Below are 15,912 nucleotides of genomic sequence, written 5' to 3' on the forward strand. Positions count from 1 at the left end.
AGATTTTCCCATTCTTGGACTGGATTTCTTACGCCATTTTTGTTTAACACCTGACGTTGTTAACGGCCGTCTCCTACAGACGACCCCAGCCGATCCCTGTGTATCGAGTACTGACTTTGCTCCTGATACGGATTTGTCTACTTCACCTACTGATGCTTCTGAAGTTCAACTCTATTCTGATGCCTGTTCACCTTCTGCGAGCACGGCACAGATTCCTGCTGAACTAGCTTTCCTAGAGGAAGAGTTTCCTTCTGTTTTTGAGCTGGAGAACTTCAACCGTCCAGTTCGCCACACAACGGAACACTATATTCCTACCAATGGTCCACCTGTGTGCCAACGGGCACGACGACTATCTCCAGAAAAGCTGGAGGGTCTCCGCAAGGAACTGCAGACGCTCCTTGACTTGGACATTATAGAACCGGCGAACTCTCCATACGGTACACCAGTACACCTTGTACCCAAGCCAAATGAGCGGTACAGAATCACGGGTGATTTCCGCTTGCTCAACAAACAAACCACGAAAGACTCCTACCGCATACCCTATCTTCACGACTTTGTAGACCACCTCTCTGGATCCACTATCTTCTCCAGCCTGGATCTCGTGAAGAGCTACCACCAGATACCCATAGCAAAACGGGATCGTCACAAGACGACCCTTGTGACTCCAATGGGGAGTTACAACTTCAAACGTACAGCTATGGGTCTCTCGGGTGCCGCACAGACGTTTCAGCGCTTCATGGATGAAGTGCTGCGGGGTCTTCCCTATGTCTATTGTTACATTGACGACGTCCTCGTCCATTCTCAAGACTTAGAGGAGCACAAACGCCACCTATCTCAGGTGTTCAAACGTCTTGACCACTACGGTCTCATCCTCAACAAGGAAAAATGTTCCTTTGCGGTAACCGAACTGAAGTTCCTAGGACACCAGCTCGACTCGAGCGGCATACGGCCGCTTCCTGGCAAAGTCTCAGCTATCCTGAACTTTCCTCTACCCACCACCGTAAGACAATTACGATGTTTCCTGGGTATGCTCAACTTCTACCGCATGTTCATACCACGCTGTGCGGAAATCCTTCAACCTCTGTATACTTCCTTACCGCCTGGTAAGTCGTCAAAGAAACCTCTGATCTGGACTGACATCATGAAGCATGCTTTTGAGACTGCAAAACAGAGCCTCGCGAAAGTCACGTTACTCTCTCACCCCGTTCATGGTGCTCCCATCCAACTAGTCACAGACGCGTCAGATACTGCCGCTGGCGCTGTTGTTCAACAACTCATCGATGGCGAAGCCAAGCCGCTCATGTTTTTTTTCTCGTTTCTTTAATACAGCTCAACAGAAGTATAGTGTCTTTGACAGAGAGCTTACAGCCATGTACCTCGCCGTCCGACATTTCTCCTACTTCCTTGAGTCACGTGATTTCACAATCTTTACAGATCACCGTCCGCTAGCTGCAGCTTTCAGCGCAACGATGGCGAAAGCCACAGCACGACAGTTACGTTACTTGGCCTACGTCAGTGAGTTCTCCACTGATGTTCGCTACTTAAAGGGTAGTGAAAACTTGGTCGCAGACTGTCTCAGTCGCGCTGCAGTCAATGCCATTTATGAAGATGGTATCAACTTCGACTTTTGTGACCTGGCCATTGCTCAACACGATGACACCTCCTTAGCTGACTTTCGTATGAGTCCTACCTCTCTTACCTTGGAAAAACGACTCCTACCTGAACACGGCATCTCCATCGAGGGGGATACCTCAACTGGACGCTTTAGAGTCCTGTTGCCGACGACGTATCGCCAAACAGTTTTTGACAAACTGCACAACCTCAACCACGGAGGAATCAAATCAACACAACGCCTTATTGCTCAACGCTACGTTTGGCCTGACATGAAGGCTGACATTAAAGCTTGGGTTAAGACATGTGTCTCTTGTCAACGCGCCAAAATTCAACGGCACGTCTCGGCGCCTCTAACTCATTTTCCTACTCCTGACAAACGTTTCGCGAATGTCCATGTTGATATCGTTGGAGAACTACCTGAGTCCAGCGGATATTCGTATCTCCTCACCGTTATTGACCGCCACACGCGTTGGGTCGAAGCCCTACCGTTGACCAGCATTACTGCACGTGCATGTGCTGATGCCTTTCTCTGGGGTTGGGTATCACGCTTTGGCGCCCCTGTCACCATGGTCACTGACCGTGGTCGACAATTCACCTCTCTCCTGTGGAAAGAGCTATGCCAATACCTTGGGTGTGATCATCGTACAACTACTGCTTACCACCCTGCTTGCAACGGATTAGTTGAAAGGGTGCATCGCACACTCAAAACTGCCATCAGAGCTCAATCCAACCCAAACAACTGGTTCTCCCACCTCGGATTGGCACTCCTGGGCACTCGTGCAGTGATAAAGGAAGATCTTGGTTTTTCTTCTGCTGAAGCCACACTTGGCACCACCCTTCGTTTACCAGGTGATTTTTTTGCAGACCCCGTTGTAGGTCCTGTCAATTCCCACTACGTGCGTCAGTTACGTGATTTTGTCAACAATTTTCCTTACATACGCCCGCGTCATGGCAAACGCTCTGTTTATATGGACGCTGACCTTGACACATGCTCACACGTTTTTATACGACATGATGCAGTGAAGGGACCGTTACGTCCACCTTACGACGGGCCTTACCGTGTAATCGATCGTTGTGAGAAGTACTTTACCGTTGACATCGCTGGTCGCACTGATACAGTTACCATTGACAGATTAAAACCTGCTTATATGGACACTTCCCCTGATGAGGATTTTTCAAGTCATGCCGAAACGTCACTGCCGTTTCGAGACAATACGTTCTTAACTTCTTCGACTTCTTCTATGCAGTACGTTCGTTCCCAGGATGATCCTAGGGTTTCCGATGAGCTCCCAGTCTCATCGACCGCTTCACACTACGTGACACGTACCGGCAGAGAAGTCAAGTTACCTACTCGTTTCCGGAAGTGATGAACCCTTGCCTTTACCGTACCTTTCTGCTGTACACAGTCCCTTTTTTTACCTTACCTTGAGTCTAGGGATTCTGTGTTCGTGTCCCTTCGTTTCTCTGGTGAGTCTTGAACATCTTTGAGTATGAGTGTGATTCAAAATTTTTGACTTACTTTAGATACCTTCCTTATGAAGGACTCTTACTGCCTTGTATATACTTTGTAGATATTCACCTCCAACACTGCTGTAGACTGGGTGACACAACTTTGAAAGATCAGAAGAAATCTAAGGACTGATTGGACAATTACGGACATTATGTCATCGCGAGCAGGGATACTCTGCATGTCGATCGCTCACGCGATACTGCGGCCGTTCCGCGGGATTTTTATCACATCCGGATTGCTACTCGGAATGACCGTCATGCTAGAAAAACAACGATCATTCTTCTCCGCCTGCTTCATGCCGTAACAACGACCATCAGCCGATTCACCCAGAACTACCAATATTTTTGTCATTTCGTTTTGTATTCTTGTCGTGTGTTCGCATAACTTCGTACCCACTTAGAGGGGGAGCTATGTCGCGGTACTCCCCTCCATGGAACCCAAATAATAATGTGTTTTGTGCATCACTGGGGAGACAAGCTCGTAGTAGCACGTGATTGGTCCTCTCTTCCACAGTTCTGGAATGTGACGTTAGATTTAGTGAGAGCGCAGTGTTTGTTTCTTCGTTATGAGAGATGCGTTCCTCTCTTGTAAGAAGCCATTTTTTATTTCTGAAACTTGAAAAAGAAAGTTAGTTCGTTTTGGACGTCTGCTTAACGGTCGCTTATTACAGTCAAGCACTGGATATATGTTTAAATGCATAATCAATTTATTTCGGATCTTGTATCAAAGTAATGATTATATATTGGAGATACAACCCTCAACCTTTGGATGTACAGTAACGTGGAATAAACTACTGGACGCAGTGAACAGTGAATACGGTAATAAGTAGGCTACAGAGTTATTGTTATACAGTTACACGGTCGCGTCGCCGAAGCGACTTCCATCACAGTTGCTTCGTAGACCGTGTGGCGCTTAGCAAAGGGCTAAGCTGGTGACCCCAACCCATCCATAAGCGGAAAGGCGACATTACCAAAATTTTTTACCACAAATTGACTCTGAGTTTCTTCTGAGATAAAATTGACTTCTGAAAAGTAATGTGCGCCTGTTTTTTTCACATTTTCACACTTGCTCTTCTTTGCTATGAGCTAAACGCATCAAGATGTGTTTCCCTCACGACCATCAACACTCTTGATAACGCACCATGGCCGATCTTCATAGCAACTGTCCATAAAATCTTAAATATATCAGCTAAAGCTATGTGGGCTAATAAAGCTATAGCCTAAATATATGTTGTTTATTTATTTATTTTTTTTTTTAAGATTTTCTTTTTTTTTATTTTCCCTTTATATCTTAAATTTTTCTGAAGGTGTTGCGACCGTGCCAAATTTTTTTCAACTCAATAACTTACTTCGGTCGCAAGCACGTTTTAACGTTCGCGTTTTGTCGCTTCTACTTTTTTATCGACCTTTGCTATGTTGACGTGTAGCCTATCGTTCTTGATATGATGGTCAGAAATAAAAAACAACTGAACAGAACTGAAACAATTTTCTTTACATTGAAACGTGAATTTTCCCCTGGGAGTCTGCCCTAATAGCTTATAGCTAAGTTGGTTGAGATCCTGACATCACAAAGAAACTACAATATAACATCAAGCGGCGCTGGTTCGACTCTGTGAAAGTGCGCTTGAGCAACGCGTTTTAAGGGCAGTTTTCCATTCAACGCATATAGTACCGTAGATAGAATAATTCACAGACAACAACACTTCAACAAATGATCGGAAGCTTCACCTTGTCAAACTCGATGACCTGGCCTGTGTCGATAGTTTAAAACAGGGGCGTCCAACCCGTGGCCTGCGGGCCACCTGTGGCCCGCGAGAAAGTTCTGAGTGGCCCGTGTGATATTTTTCAAAATGACATATATTATATATTCAACTCAATCGCCAACGTAATTTATGGCGAACTTACATTCCGATAAATTGGCATTTATTGTTTGCTTTCTTTCTCTATTACTCTATAATCCTTAGTGCATGGGGTGCGCAACCGTTCAAGTTAATTTTATTGTATCACAATGCACATTGTTACGCATCACATTTTCCACATTGTTACATCCACCCTTTTCCACACAATAGTACTGGTGCTTCAAGAGTCAGTCAATCAGCAATATTTCTTGCTTTTAGCGAGAGAAGTTCAAATTGGTTAGCGCGTCACTTCTGGAACGAAGAAACTTCAAGATCAAGCGGCGCTGGTTCGACTCTCGGGGTGTGCGCTTGAGCAACGCACGTTAAGGACTGCTCTCCATTCAGCGGCATCTAATGGATGGAATAGTTCCCCGGCAACAAGACTTTAACAATCGGAAACTTCACTCTGTCAATCTCGTTGACCGGGCCTGCGTCAGCGATTCAAAGCCTCTACAAGTATGCGAAACTGCCAGGATTAAGCTCTGCAAGAAGCTTTCCCAGTCCGAGGATAAAGATTCAATCAATCAATCAATCAAAACTTTCTATTGCTAGAATTTTATGAAAAAAATTGTTTTTTAAGAAAAAGATCAGAGGATTCATAGATTGGCAGTTTTCGTGACATCATTATTCGGCAGCACTTACTTGTGCGAGCAAGTTTTTCGAGGATGAACCTAGGGACAGCCGGACAATACATTACGGGACGCGCAACTCCGCTGTTCCGGCAATATCAGAAGAGTCAATTGTCATTTTGACATTTTTTACGCTTTTCTGCTGGCTTGCTTTCAACTAAAAACCTTAAACCACTTTAAAACCAACTTCACTCTTCTTAGGCTATATAACCCATAAAATGTAGGCTACAAACACATTTCCAAGATTAGACTTTGGGTGTGAGTGTTTTAATTAGAAATTATCAGACAGTCATTTTTAAGATAACAAATTAGCAGTAAATACTCAAGTGGCCCGCGAAACCATTTGTAAACTACATGTGGCCCTTTGGCCAAAAAGGTTGGACACCCCTGGTTTAAAACCTCTAAATTTGTACAAAACTGCCAGGATTAAGCTCTTTGAAAAGCTTTCTCAGTCCGAGGATAAAGAATTAATCTATTTATCAATCTTTAGGAGTGCAGTGAGCATTAGGGTGGATCGATTTAGGTGGGTAAAACACTTTTTTCCTAATTTTGCTTAGCTTGGGTTTGGAAAACTTGCCATTGGGTGTATAGAACATTCTGTAAAAAAACTATTTCGATCGAACAAATTTTTGATCTGCCACCAGCCACTTGAAAATTTATTATTTCCTTCTACATTAGGGTGGATCAATTTAGGGGGGTGTAAAATTTTTTTCCTCATTTTACTCAGCTTGGGTGGCCAAAACTTGCCAATGGGTATATAGAACACTGTGCTAAAACTATATTTCAATCAAACAAATTTTTGATCTGCCACCAGGCTATTACTCATTGACTAAAACCGCAAAAATACATGCAAATGTATTTGAATTTGACATTAGCATAGAGATTTATTGCAATGCAATGGAAATGATAATATGCATCAAACTTCCTCGCTTTAGATGAAACAGTCACGTTTCGATTCGAACTTGGGCATTTGTTGTCGTGATTCAATGCGTGAGCGTATAAATCCACCTTGCGAATTAACCCCTCACACTGCCGATGAAGCGTCCGTCACCAACTTGACGCACCTTTACACCACTTGCGTGTGACACGGAAATCGAGGAAATAAAAGTTCTGGAGTGTCCTCATCTGTGATCATGGCCAACGTAATGTTTTCTGAGTGTGCAAAGTATACATTTCTCTGGAGAACAGTATCGTGTATTTGCATTAGACATGTATTTGCACATCTGGATGGACCAACAGCTCGACCACGTGAATTTTTCTGTCCTCTTATATAAGCTCTTGCTTTGTGTATGGAGCATCTTCTCAAAAAGTTCGAGAATATTTTTCTTCTTGCGTTTGAGACCGCCGCAGATCACGTTGTTACATCCAGGCACAGCAGCCAATGGATTGTGTGTTCATCGAGCGTTGTGAGGTCCACACTCCATATATCTGTCCTGGGGTCGATATGCAGGACATTGGTAGATAATGTGTTATGCAGTCTGAGATTCTGAGGCACATGCACAAGATGGTGAGTCGGTGAGGCCCCATTTAAACATGTTGCTGTTGAAATGGCCCACCCCAGTCAGCAAGCGATTGAGCTTCACCCATTCTCTCCGAGGTTGTTCTGCTCCGGCTGGAGTGTTAGTATTGGGAGGAACTGTGAATTGGGTTGGTCTCGCAACTTCTCTCCATTCACTGTTCCAAACTTCCGTAATGTGGAAGTTGGACTTGCAGATATCTGCAGCATGTCCGGAAAAGGAGCGTCGAGATTTCAAGCGCTGGGGTTTTTGAAGGTGCGAATTTAGGACAATCTGGTTGAGGAGGTGGTCATCCCTTGACATAGCTTCTAAAACTAGACTGCGTACGTGATTTTCCTTACGCAGTCTACCTAGGGCGATGCCGGATAGCACAGGCAAAAAGTCGGTGGGAGTTGGAAGCAGGCAACCAGTGATTATTCTCACGGTGGTGTTGAGGGCAGTGTCAATTTTGCTATTGTGTGCGCTGCGGCACCAAGTGGTGGAAACATATTCAGAGGTGCTGTAAACAAGTGCAAGAGCACTTGTACAGAGTGCAGATGTACTAAAACCCCAGGATGTTCCAGCTAAGCATCTCAGCAAGTTGTTGCGTGCTGATAGCTTAGCATGTAGGGCTTCAGCATGGTGTTTGTATATTAAGTGTCGATCAAGATTCAATCCTAGGAAGGTGGGGCACGAGTTGTGTGGGAGTGGGTTTCCGTTGAGATTGACAATGGGCGCGTAGATTCCATGTTGCAAAGGTGAAAAGGTGTGACAGTGATCTTTGCCAGGCTCAGTTTCAGCATCCAAAGCTTCAGGTAGTCTGCGATTTGGGCCATGTCATCTGTAAGTACTTCCTCTACCACATGCCAGTACTTGTCAGAATGGAGTAGTGCCAGATCATCAGCATAGCCGTACTGGCGTGACGTAGTCTCTGGCATGTCACTGATGTAGATGTTAAATATAGTGGAGGGGATAACCATGATCCTTGCGAAACACCGTTTCTTAAGCGGCTGGGCCGGCTGCACTGCCCATCACTCGTCTTCGGCAAAAAGGTCCGATTTGCCAGAATGTTGGCGAGAAATCGCACTACCTTTTTGCTTGGGATCATGCGGAGGAGCTTTAGGGTTAGCCCTTGGTGACACACAGAATCATAGGCAGCAGTGAGGTCTACCAAGATTACTCCTGCTTTGTTGCCCTTCTTGAAAGTTTGCTCCATATCCTCGGTCAGCTTGACTGCTTGATGAGTCGTACAGCGTCCGTGCCGAAATCCAACTTGTTCTTTTGGTAGTTGGAGATCGACAACTGATGGCTCGAGTCTAGTTAGCAGGAGCCATACGAGGATCTTATATGGGACGCAGAGTAGTGATATTGGACGATAGCTCTTGAATCATCAGCTGGCTTGTTTAGTTTAAGTAGTGCCACTGCAGTTGCTTTTCGATAGATTTGAGGTATGGCCTGGAGGGTCAGGCAAGCAGAATAGAAGCTTTTCAACCATGCCAAACATTTGGGACCACAGTGCCTTAAGAATTCTGGAGATATATTATCGGGCCCTTGAGCTTTCCCACTTTTAACTTGTTTAATGATAGATGCAAGTTCTCTGGTGCTGAAGGGGGCTGACAAATGGCCATCTGAGCTTGGGGAGTTTCAGAGCCAGCTGCATTCCTGCTTCACTGCAAGAGCGTGCTTCTTATTTGCCACTTTACATTTGCCATTGGTAGTGATAATCCGTGAACTTGGACTTAAGCGAATGCAGAATGCTCGATCAAGCCATCGTGAATAGAGAACAGTGGCGACGATTCTGCATTCTGCCCATAAAGTTTGACGTCAACGAATCCTACGATATAGTTGACTGTCAGACTCTCAATCTTACGGAGGCTTCTGTAACAACAAACATGGAGAACAAACAACTGCGAGACATGATTGCAGCTAAGGACACTCCAGAGCTTTTATTTCCTCAATTTCCGTGTCACACGCAAGTGGTGTAAAGGTGCGTCAAGTTGGTGACGGACGCTTCATCGGCAGTGTGAGGGGTTAATTCGCAAGATGGATTTATACGCTCACGCATTGAATCACGACAACAAATGCCCAAGTTCGAATCGAAACGTGACTGTTTCATCTAAAACGAGGAAGTTTGATGCATATTATCATTTCCATTGCATTGCAATAAATCTCTATGCTAATGTCAAATTCAAATATACATTTGCATGTATTTTTGCATTTTTAGTCGATAAGTAATGGCCTGGTTGCAGATCAAAAATTTGTTTGATCGAAATATAGTTTTAGCACAGTGTTTTATATGCCCAATGGCAAGTTTTGGCTACCAAAGCTAAGAAAACTGAGGAAAAAATTGTTACACCCCCCTAAATTGATCCACCCTAATGTAGAAGGAAATAGTAAATTTTCTAGTGGCTGGTGGCAGATCAAGATGTCGTCAGATTACATTCTACTTTTGCACAACTGTTTTTGGTAGTTGGTCACAGCGGTAAACCATAATCTCTTCGTGGGAAAATTGTAACATAAGATTCCCAAATCCGTTCGTCTGTATATAATGACCGAAGAAACACACACTTGAACTTCTTTTCAAACAGTGTATTTCTGTAAAATTAGCCCGAGGCGATCGAAAACGAGGGGAGTGCAACGCCGTACACCACTGAAAACTGTCATTACAGAACAGATTACTTGGATAAAAGACGGAACTTTTGTCCAGCTAGCAAGCACTAAGCCAACAGTTAAATGTGCGACTAACTCTCAAGCAACCATTTCACGAATGACCAGAATAGATATCAATATCTCAAATTCACGTAGAAAGTAACTGTGACGCAATAAATGAAGACATTGTCACGCAATTCAAAACAGGTGTCCAAAGCTAGTAATCCAATGTATTCATGTTTAAACAGGTTTCAAACCGAAACAGGCCCAAACAGGTCCAAACAGGTTTGACACAAGTCTTATTAACGATGGTGCAATTTTGGCACATTTTCTAGCAACTTCCATGACGTAATATTCAGTAAACTTGAACGGTTTTTATATGACGCTTGATTAGGTGAACCATTGTCTGGAACAGTAGTAACTGGCAAGTTTTCCAACCCCAAGCTAATCAAAATTTTATAAAAAGTGTTTTCACTCCACCCTAGTGAGCATGGGCTCCGTTAGAAGGGGGCCAGGAGGGAGATTACCCCCCACCAATTGGAGTGGGAGGTAACTAATGCAAAATTACCTCCCCCCCCCCACTATAATGAAGAGATAAAAATCTAGTTTTTAATAGTTTTTTACTTTTCTGTTTTATTTTCATTTTTTATTTTGTTGCACAATTTTTGAGTTTTTTGCTTGGAAACTCCGACTCGCAAGACAACGCCAAACTACAAACTACACGCCCCTTTCTTCACAATACATGTATCCTGTTAAAAATATAGCCTACGCATCACAATGCGCTATGTATGACGTCATAATTCTTTACTGCTACAAATTGATTGTTTAATTTCGCTTTTACCACTAACGAAACCCAGTGCAGTCTACAGTTGCACTGTTTCAATGTCTTTCGGCGTTGAATCGTTGTAGCCTACTGTAACCCGGCGGCTTTTTTGGCAGAGATGGCTTCTCTTCGCCCAAATTTCCATCAGAAATTTGGGCCGATCAAGTATGTGTGTGATATTCGAAACAAGTTAATGGGACTTAAACCCAGAAATGTACGTATACGATGCAAATTCTACGCCGTAGACTTGCGGCGTAGACTTCTTGTTTACGCTTAGCTTACGGCCACATTTTTTTGGATTTTTGTCGCTTGAGGCTACGCCGTAGAGTTTTCGCGTTTTTTAGCGTATAGCGTCAACGCATACTTTTTAACCGTATTCAGACTGGGCTCTCAAGGGATTCCCTGAGTTGGGGGGGGGCATAAAATGCCCACGGTTTTTGAACGTTTATTACGCCTTTGATATGCATGCTGTCAGTTAGATATTTTACCAATTGAAAGAAAATTTATCTGACTTTCCAAAAAATTCAAACGTGTCTTCGAATCATGTGTATATCTATAGCTATAATAGATTTATTAGACAGGAGTCAAATCGCCAAAGTTAGATGTAAATTATAATAAAGAAACAAGGCTTGCTCTGCTTGAGATAATGACGTCACGGTATTCCCACGGAAATCACACTTTGCGCTCTGTCTCTCACACTAACAACCACAACGGCTCATCAACTGCCGAGAATCTATTTATTCTGTAAATATCCAACCGGCAAAAGTGCGACATTATTATATCGACTCAACGTTTGACCACAGTGCTTGGACGTGAAAATTGTTTACTTGACTTCAGTTTGTTTGGAAAGATGCGAAGATCGGAAACAAGTGTTGCTAGAGATGTAGGCAGATTTGGCTACAAGCCGCAAAAATATATTCTTACGCAGCTAACAATTGTAAGACGTAATAATCATTAAGCAAATACATATTTTTTTCAGCAATTTATAAATGCTGTTTTTGGTACGTGGTACTCGTACTAACAAACGATTTTGTTTGTGGTTTCTCCCTGTAAATACGTGTGTAACTTTTCGTGTAGCTTTTCATCATTTTCTCTCGTCGATATCGACGTACAATGTCAGAACATGCAAACTATGTCGTTTACATACGATACATATGTCGTGTTTATACGACACACGAAATAGCGAAATTTGATCTCTCGACAAATCTCTGATATTTTTTCCGCATGCTTGGCACCCAAGCTGGAAATAATTCACATTCACACCGATTGGGCGTAAAATGGGCGATTTTCTAGTTGAAAAGCAACGGTGAATGTAAATAACCTTCAATAAACGTGGATTCAATGCAGTTAATTACATTATAAATTATCGTCATGTGGCTAAGTGTTTCTCATTGCAATTCGCGTATTGTGCAGTAAATAGCGTTTCTGCTTCAACAATATTTTAGTGAGGACTCACATGTAAAAGTTATTTTGTTTGTATTTACTGGACTACCTTGTTGTAAACAAGTATTAGCACATTTGATTATGTGTGATGATGGCTGAAATAGTAGGCTATGCGTGTAGCCTACATCTTGTATGCAAAGCTAGAGTTATGGCGGACTGTGCTTTATTTACTATTTTGTTGATTTGCAACTTTGAATGGGCAGTGGGCACAGTATCGAAAATTGAAGTAATTTCAAAGCAAACATTTTTATCTTTGGTGTTTTACAACGACAAATATCATTTGTAGAACTGAATGATGGGTTAATAAAATATGCCATTATCGTTAACTTATTGCCTGCCTGATTATAACGTAAACAACAGGATGTAAGAACAAATAAGTAGAAGAGCAGTCGAAATACGTCAACCAACCGGCAGAGAAAAATTGACCATTTGTACGTCGACTCAACGTTTTTAGTTGTTGCATCAACGTAAAAATGGCCGATTTATCAGTGGAGAACAAGCACATGGAAATGGTTTTATTTCTGTTTGTTTTAATTGCAGCAACGTTTTTACGTCGATTTTACGTCGTTTGGCGTTGGATCTGCGTAACAATGGTGGGATTTGAAAACAGGAAAACACGATCAAATGCACATGAAATCAGAAGACGTTGATTCTATTCAATACCGCGGCGAGCGAGTTATATCGTTTGAACATCTGCGTTACATCAAAATCATTGAACACGATTTGTCTTGAACATCAAAATCATTGAACACGCTAACCACGATTTGTCTTGTATGTTTGCTAGTGGCGTGATATAAGCTAATGGAGTCGGTTTACGATGATGCGGAGCGGCTGCCCGTGCTGTGAAATCTTTTATTTGGCATCACAACACTCGACTAATTTAATTTTGCTGGTTGTTCTCGCGCGCCAATGTAAACCAGCTTATCCTTATGCATGGCTTCCAAGCGAGCAAAACTGGTCCTTTTTACATTGATTCATCGTTTGCAGACGTTGAATCAATGTAAAAAGGACCAGCTTTGCTGACTGGGTTGTGTACCGTAGCCGTTGCGGCTGAGGGTGAACTTCTTTGAGGCTTCAGAAAAAAATGCGCCACTGTTACATTATTACAACGTTGTTTCAAATAAAAAGGCTCCATTAGCTATATACTGTGCGTTTCAGAGTGAAGAACGAAACAAATCACGCTGTTACTCAATCTACAAGGTGATACACAGCTCGTACAATCTGTCATATTTATGTTGATTCAACGTCTAGCAACGTAGAACTAATACCAAACTTACCGAGTTTTCGAGCTGGGTACAAATTGCAACGGTTTGCCGATGTTTAGAACAATCCAATTAGCGAAATCAGGAATTGTTTATTTACCACGTTTCTGCAGAAACAGATCCAAAACAAAAACGTAGTGCGAAAATATAAAGTTACAGACTTTCGCATTCCATACCCACGAGTTACGTCATTTTACATCGGTTCAACTATGATGATAATAAATCAAAGCTGAAACAGCAGTGTGCTGTTCTAACGCTTATCTTTTGAAACATAACAATAAGCGATGTCCACTTGTGCAGTCATTGAAGGCAGCCAAGTTTACGATAAATCAAACTCGTCTAACGTTGATTCGATATAAGAATCCTATAGTATAAGCGATCGTGTGCAAGCATTCTCTCATCGCAAACTTGTCGATTATTAAATCGATTCAACATCTGATGATATTGAATCGATGAAAACATGGCACTTGCTGCCATCAGGCTTGTACGAGGTGAGAGATATATCATTCATAGCATTAAAATACCATTCCCCAATTAGTAAAGTGATGCACTTGACTTGTATTAGACAACTTATCTAGTTAAAAAATCCTTCATATACATATGCGAATCATCATCAACATATTATTGTTTTTTTCTGTCGATATCTGCTTCATTTCGCCAATTTCACATTGTAGGGACATCTAAACACTGAAAACTAATAGACAAAGCAACCAAACTTTGAAGTAGGTTATTCCAAGAAGAATATATCCGTTGCGTAAAATAAATGGTTTTGTTTCAGTCACAGACAGAAGTAATTGTATGCAATTTACACCAGACGCAAATCATCATGCAGTGTCTTCTTCACAACTAATCAAATTACACGCGCGATAAACTCATTAGGCGACTCGGCTTGGCGGCTTGGCGCCTTTGAATAAACGATCGATGATCTGTCACTCTTTTTATAAAAGAAACCAACCAAGCGCAATCTGCTCTCACTCCAGGAGCAATTCAATGAAATATTTCAAGGTACATGCTAAACCTCTTCCTAAGTCCAACCGTTCTCCTCAACGTGGTGGAGAGGTGGCAACAACGTATGTTATATACGTTGGGTAAACGGCTCTGGCCTGGGGAAAGATTTGGCAACCTACCCCAGAACTTTTGCCAAAATACTCTATGATGACAAAACGAAAAAGTGGAGACGAAATGGTACCAGAAAGTGGAACCTCCAGACTGGACGGTACCAATCAAGCTACTGGAGAAGAGCAAAGAGAAGGTCAAATGAACTCAAGTACTAATGACGTGAATAGGGCAAAGCCTTTTGGACCCCTAATTGCTGAAACGGCTTGCAGTGAAATTACTACTCTACGCTTCACTAAACCATACAAAATTGGAACATGGAATGTCAATGGACTAAGTACAGGAAAACTGGAAATCATAAAAAACGAAATGAATCGACTCAATATTATCATCTTTGGGTTAAGCGAAGTGCATTGGATTAGCAACGGTTTTTTCAACTCTGATGAACACATTGTTTATTACTCAGGCAATGATACAACAAGACGAAGAGGGGTTGGGTTTATTACAACGAAGAAAGTGTCGAAATGCATCGAAAACTATCAGGTATTCAGTGACAGAATAATGACCATACGAATTCGAGAAAAACCTTACAGTGTTACAATCATCCAGGTATACGCTCCCACAGCAGATGCTCTAGAACAAGATTTGGATAACTTCTATGAGGATCTACATAATACCTTGAAGCAAACACCTACAAAAGATATTATATACATTATGGGAGACTTCAACGCTAAGATTGGAAGTACATTAGAACCGGGAATTACTGGCGGGTTTGGTTTGGGTCACCGAAACGAATCGGGAGAAAGATTATTTCAATTTTGCCAAGAACATCAACTTTCAATAACCAACACTATATTTAAACAACCTAAAAGAAGATTATACACTTGGACTTCACCAAACGGACAATACAGAAATCAAATTGATTATATTTTATGCCAACAAAAATGGTCAAGCTCCACTCTGGCGACAAAGACATATCCGGGAGCTGACTGTGGAACAGATCACCAGTTGCTAGTAACCAAACTAAAAGTACGTTTTTGCAATGCCGGTACAAAACAAGAAAAAAGAAACATGATATATGACACAGAACAGATTGGACCACATTATATAGCCGAACTTGAAAACAGTTTGAAATTTCTTAACACTGAAAATAAGCAAGCTGATATGATATGGGACAATATAAAGGAAAAGATCTTGGACGCAGCTGCAAATAATGTACCGAGTAGGCTAAAAAGACATCCAAATCTGCTCAATGGATTTCCCCTGTAACAATTAAACTAGCAGAACATAGAAGGAAAGCAAAAGCAAATGGAAACAGAATACAATTCAAAAAGCTAAATGCTGAATTCCAAAAACAAGCTCGGAAAGATAAAAACATATATTGGGAAGAAAAATGTAGGAAGATGGAATCAGCAAGTAAAACTGGGAACATGCAAGAGCTTTACTCACAAGTAAAGAAAGCAAGATCAACCTTCAAGGCCAAGAATGCTACAGTACGTGGAGAAAATGGAGAAGATCTGCATGACAAACAAG

The 15,912-nt window shown here is 42.1% G+C and overlaps 1 pseudogene; it reads left to right on the forward strand.

Annotated features, from left to right (window-relative positions):
* The first annotated feature begins 14,478 nt into the window (after positions 1-14,478).
* Positions 14,479-15,648, forward strand: LOC145768906 (protein CFDP2 pseudogene; annotated as a pseudogene).
* Positions 15,649-15,912: the final 264 nt, after the last annotated feature.

The sequence above is a fragment of the Aplidium turbinatum genome, chromosome 4 (genome assembly GCF_918807975.1).
Source record: "Aplidium turbinatum chromosome 4, kaAplTurb1.1, whole genome shotgun sequence".
In the NCBI taxonomy this organism is placed as follows: Eukaryota; Metazoa; Chordata; class Ascidiacea; order Aplousobranchia; family Polyclinidae; genus Aplidium; species Aplidium turbinatum.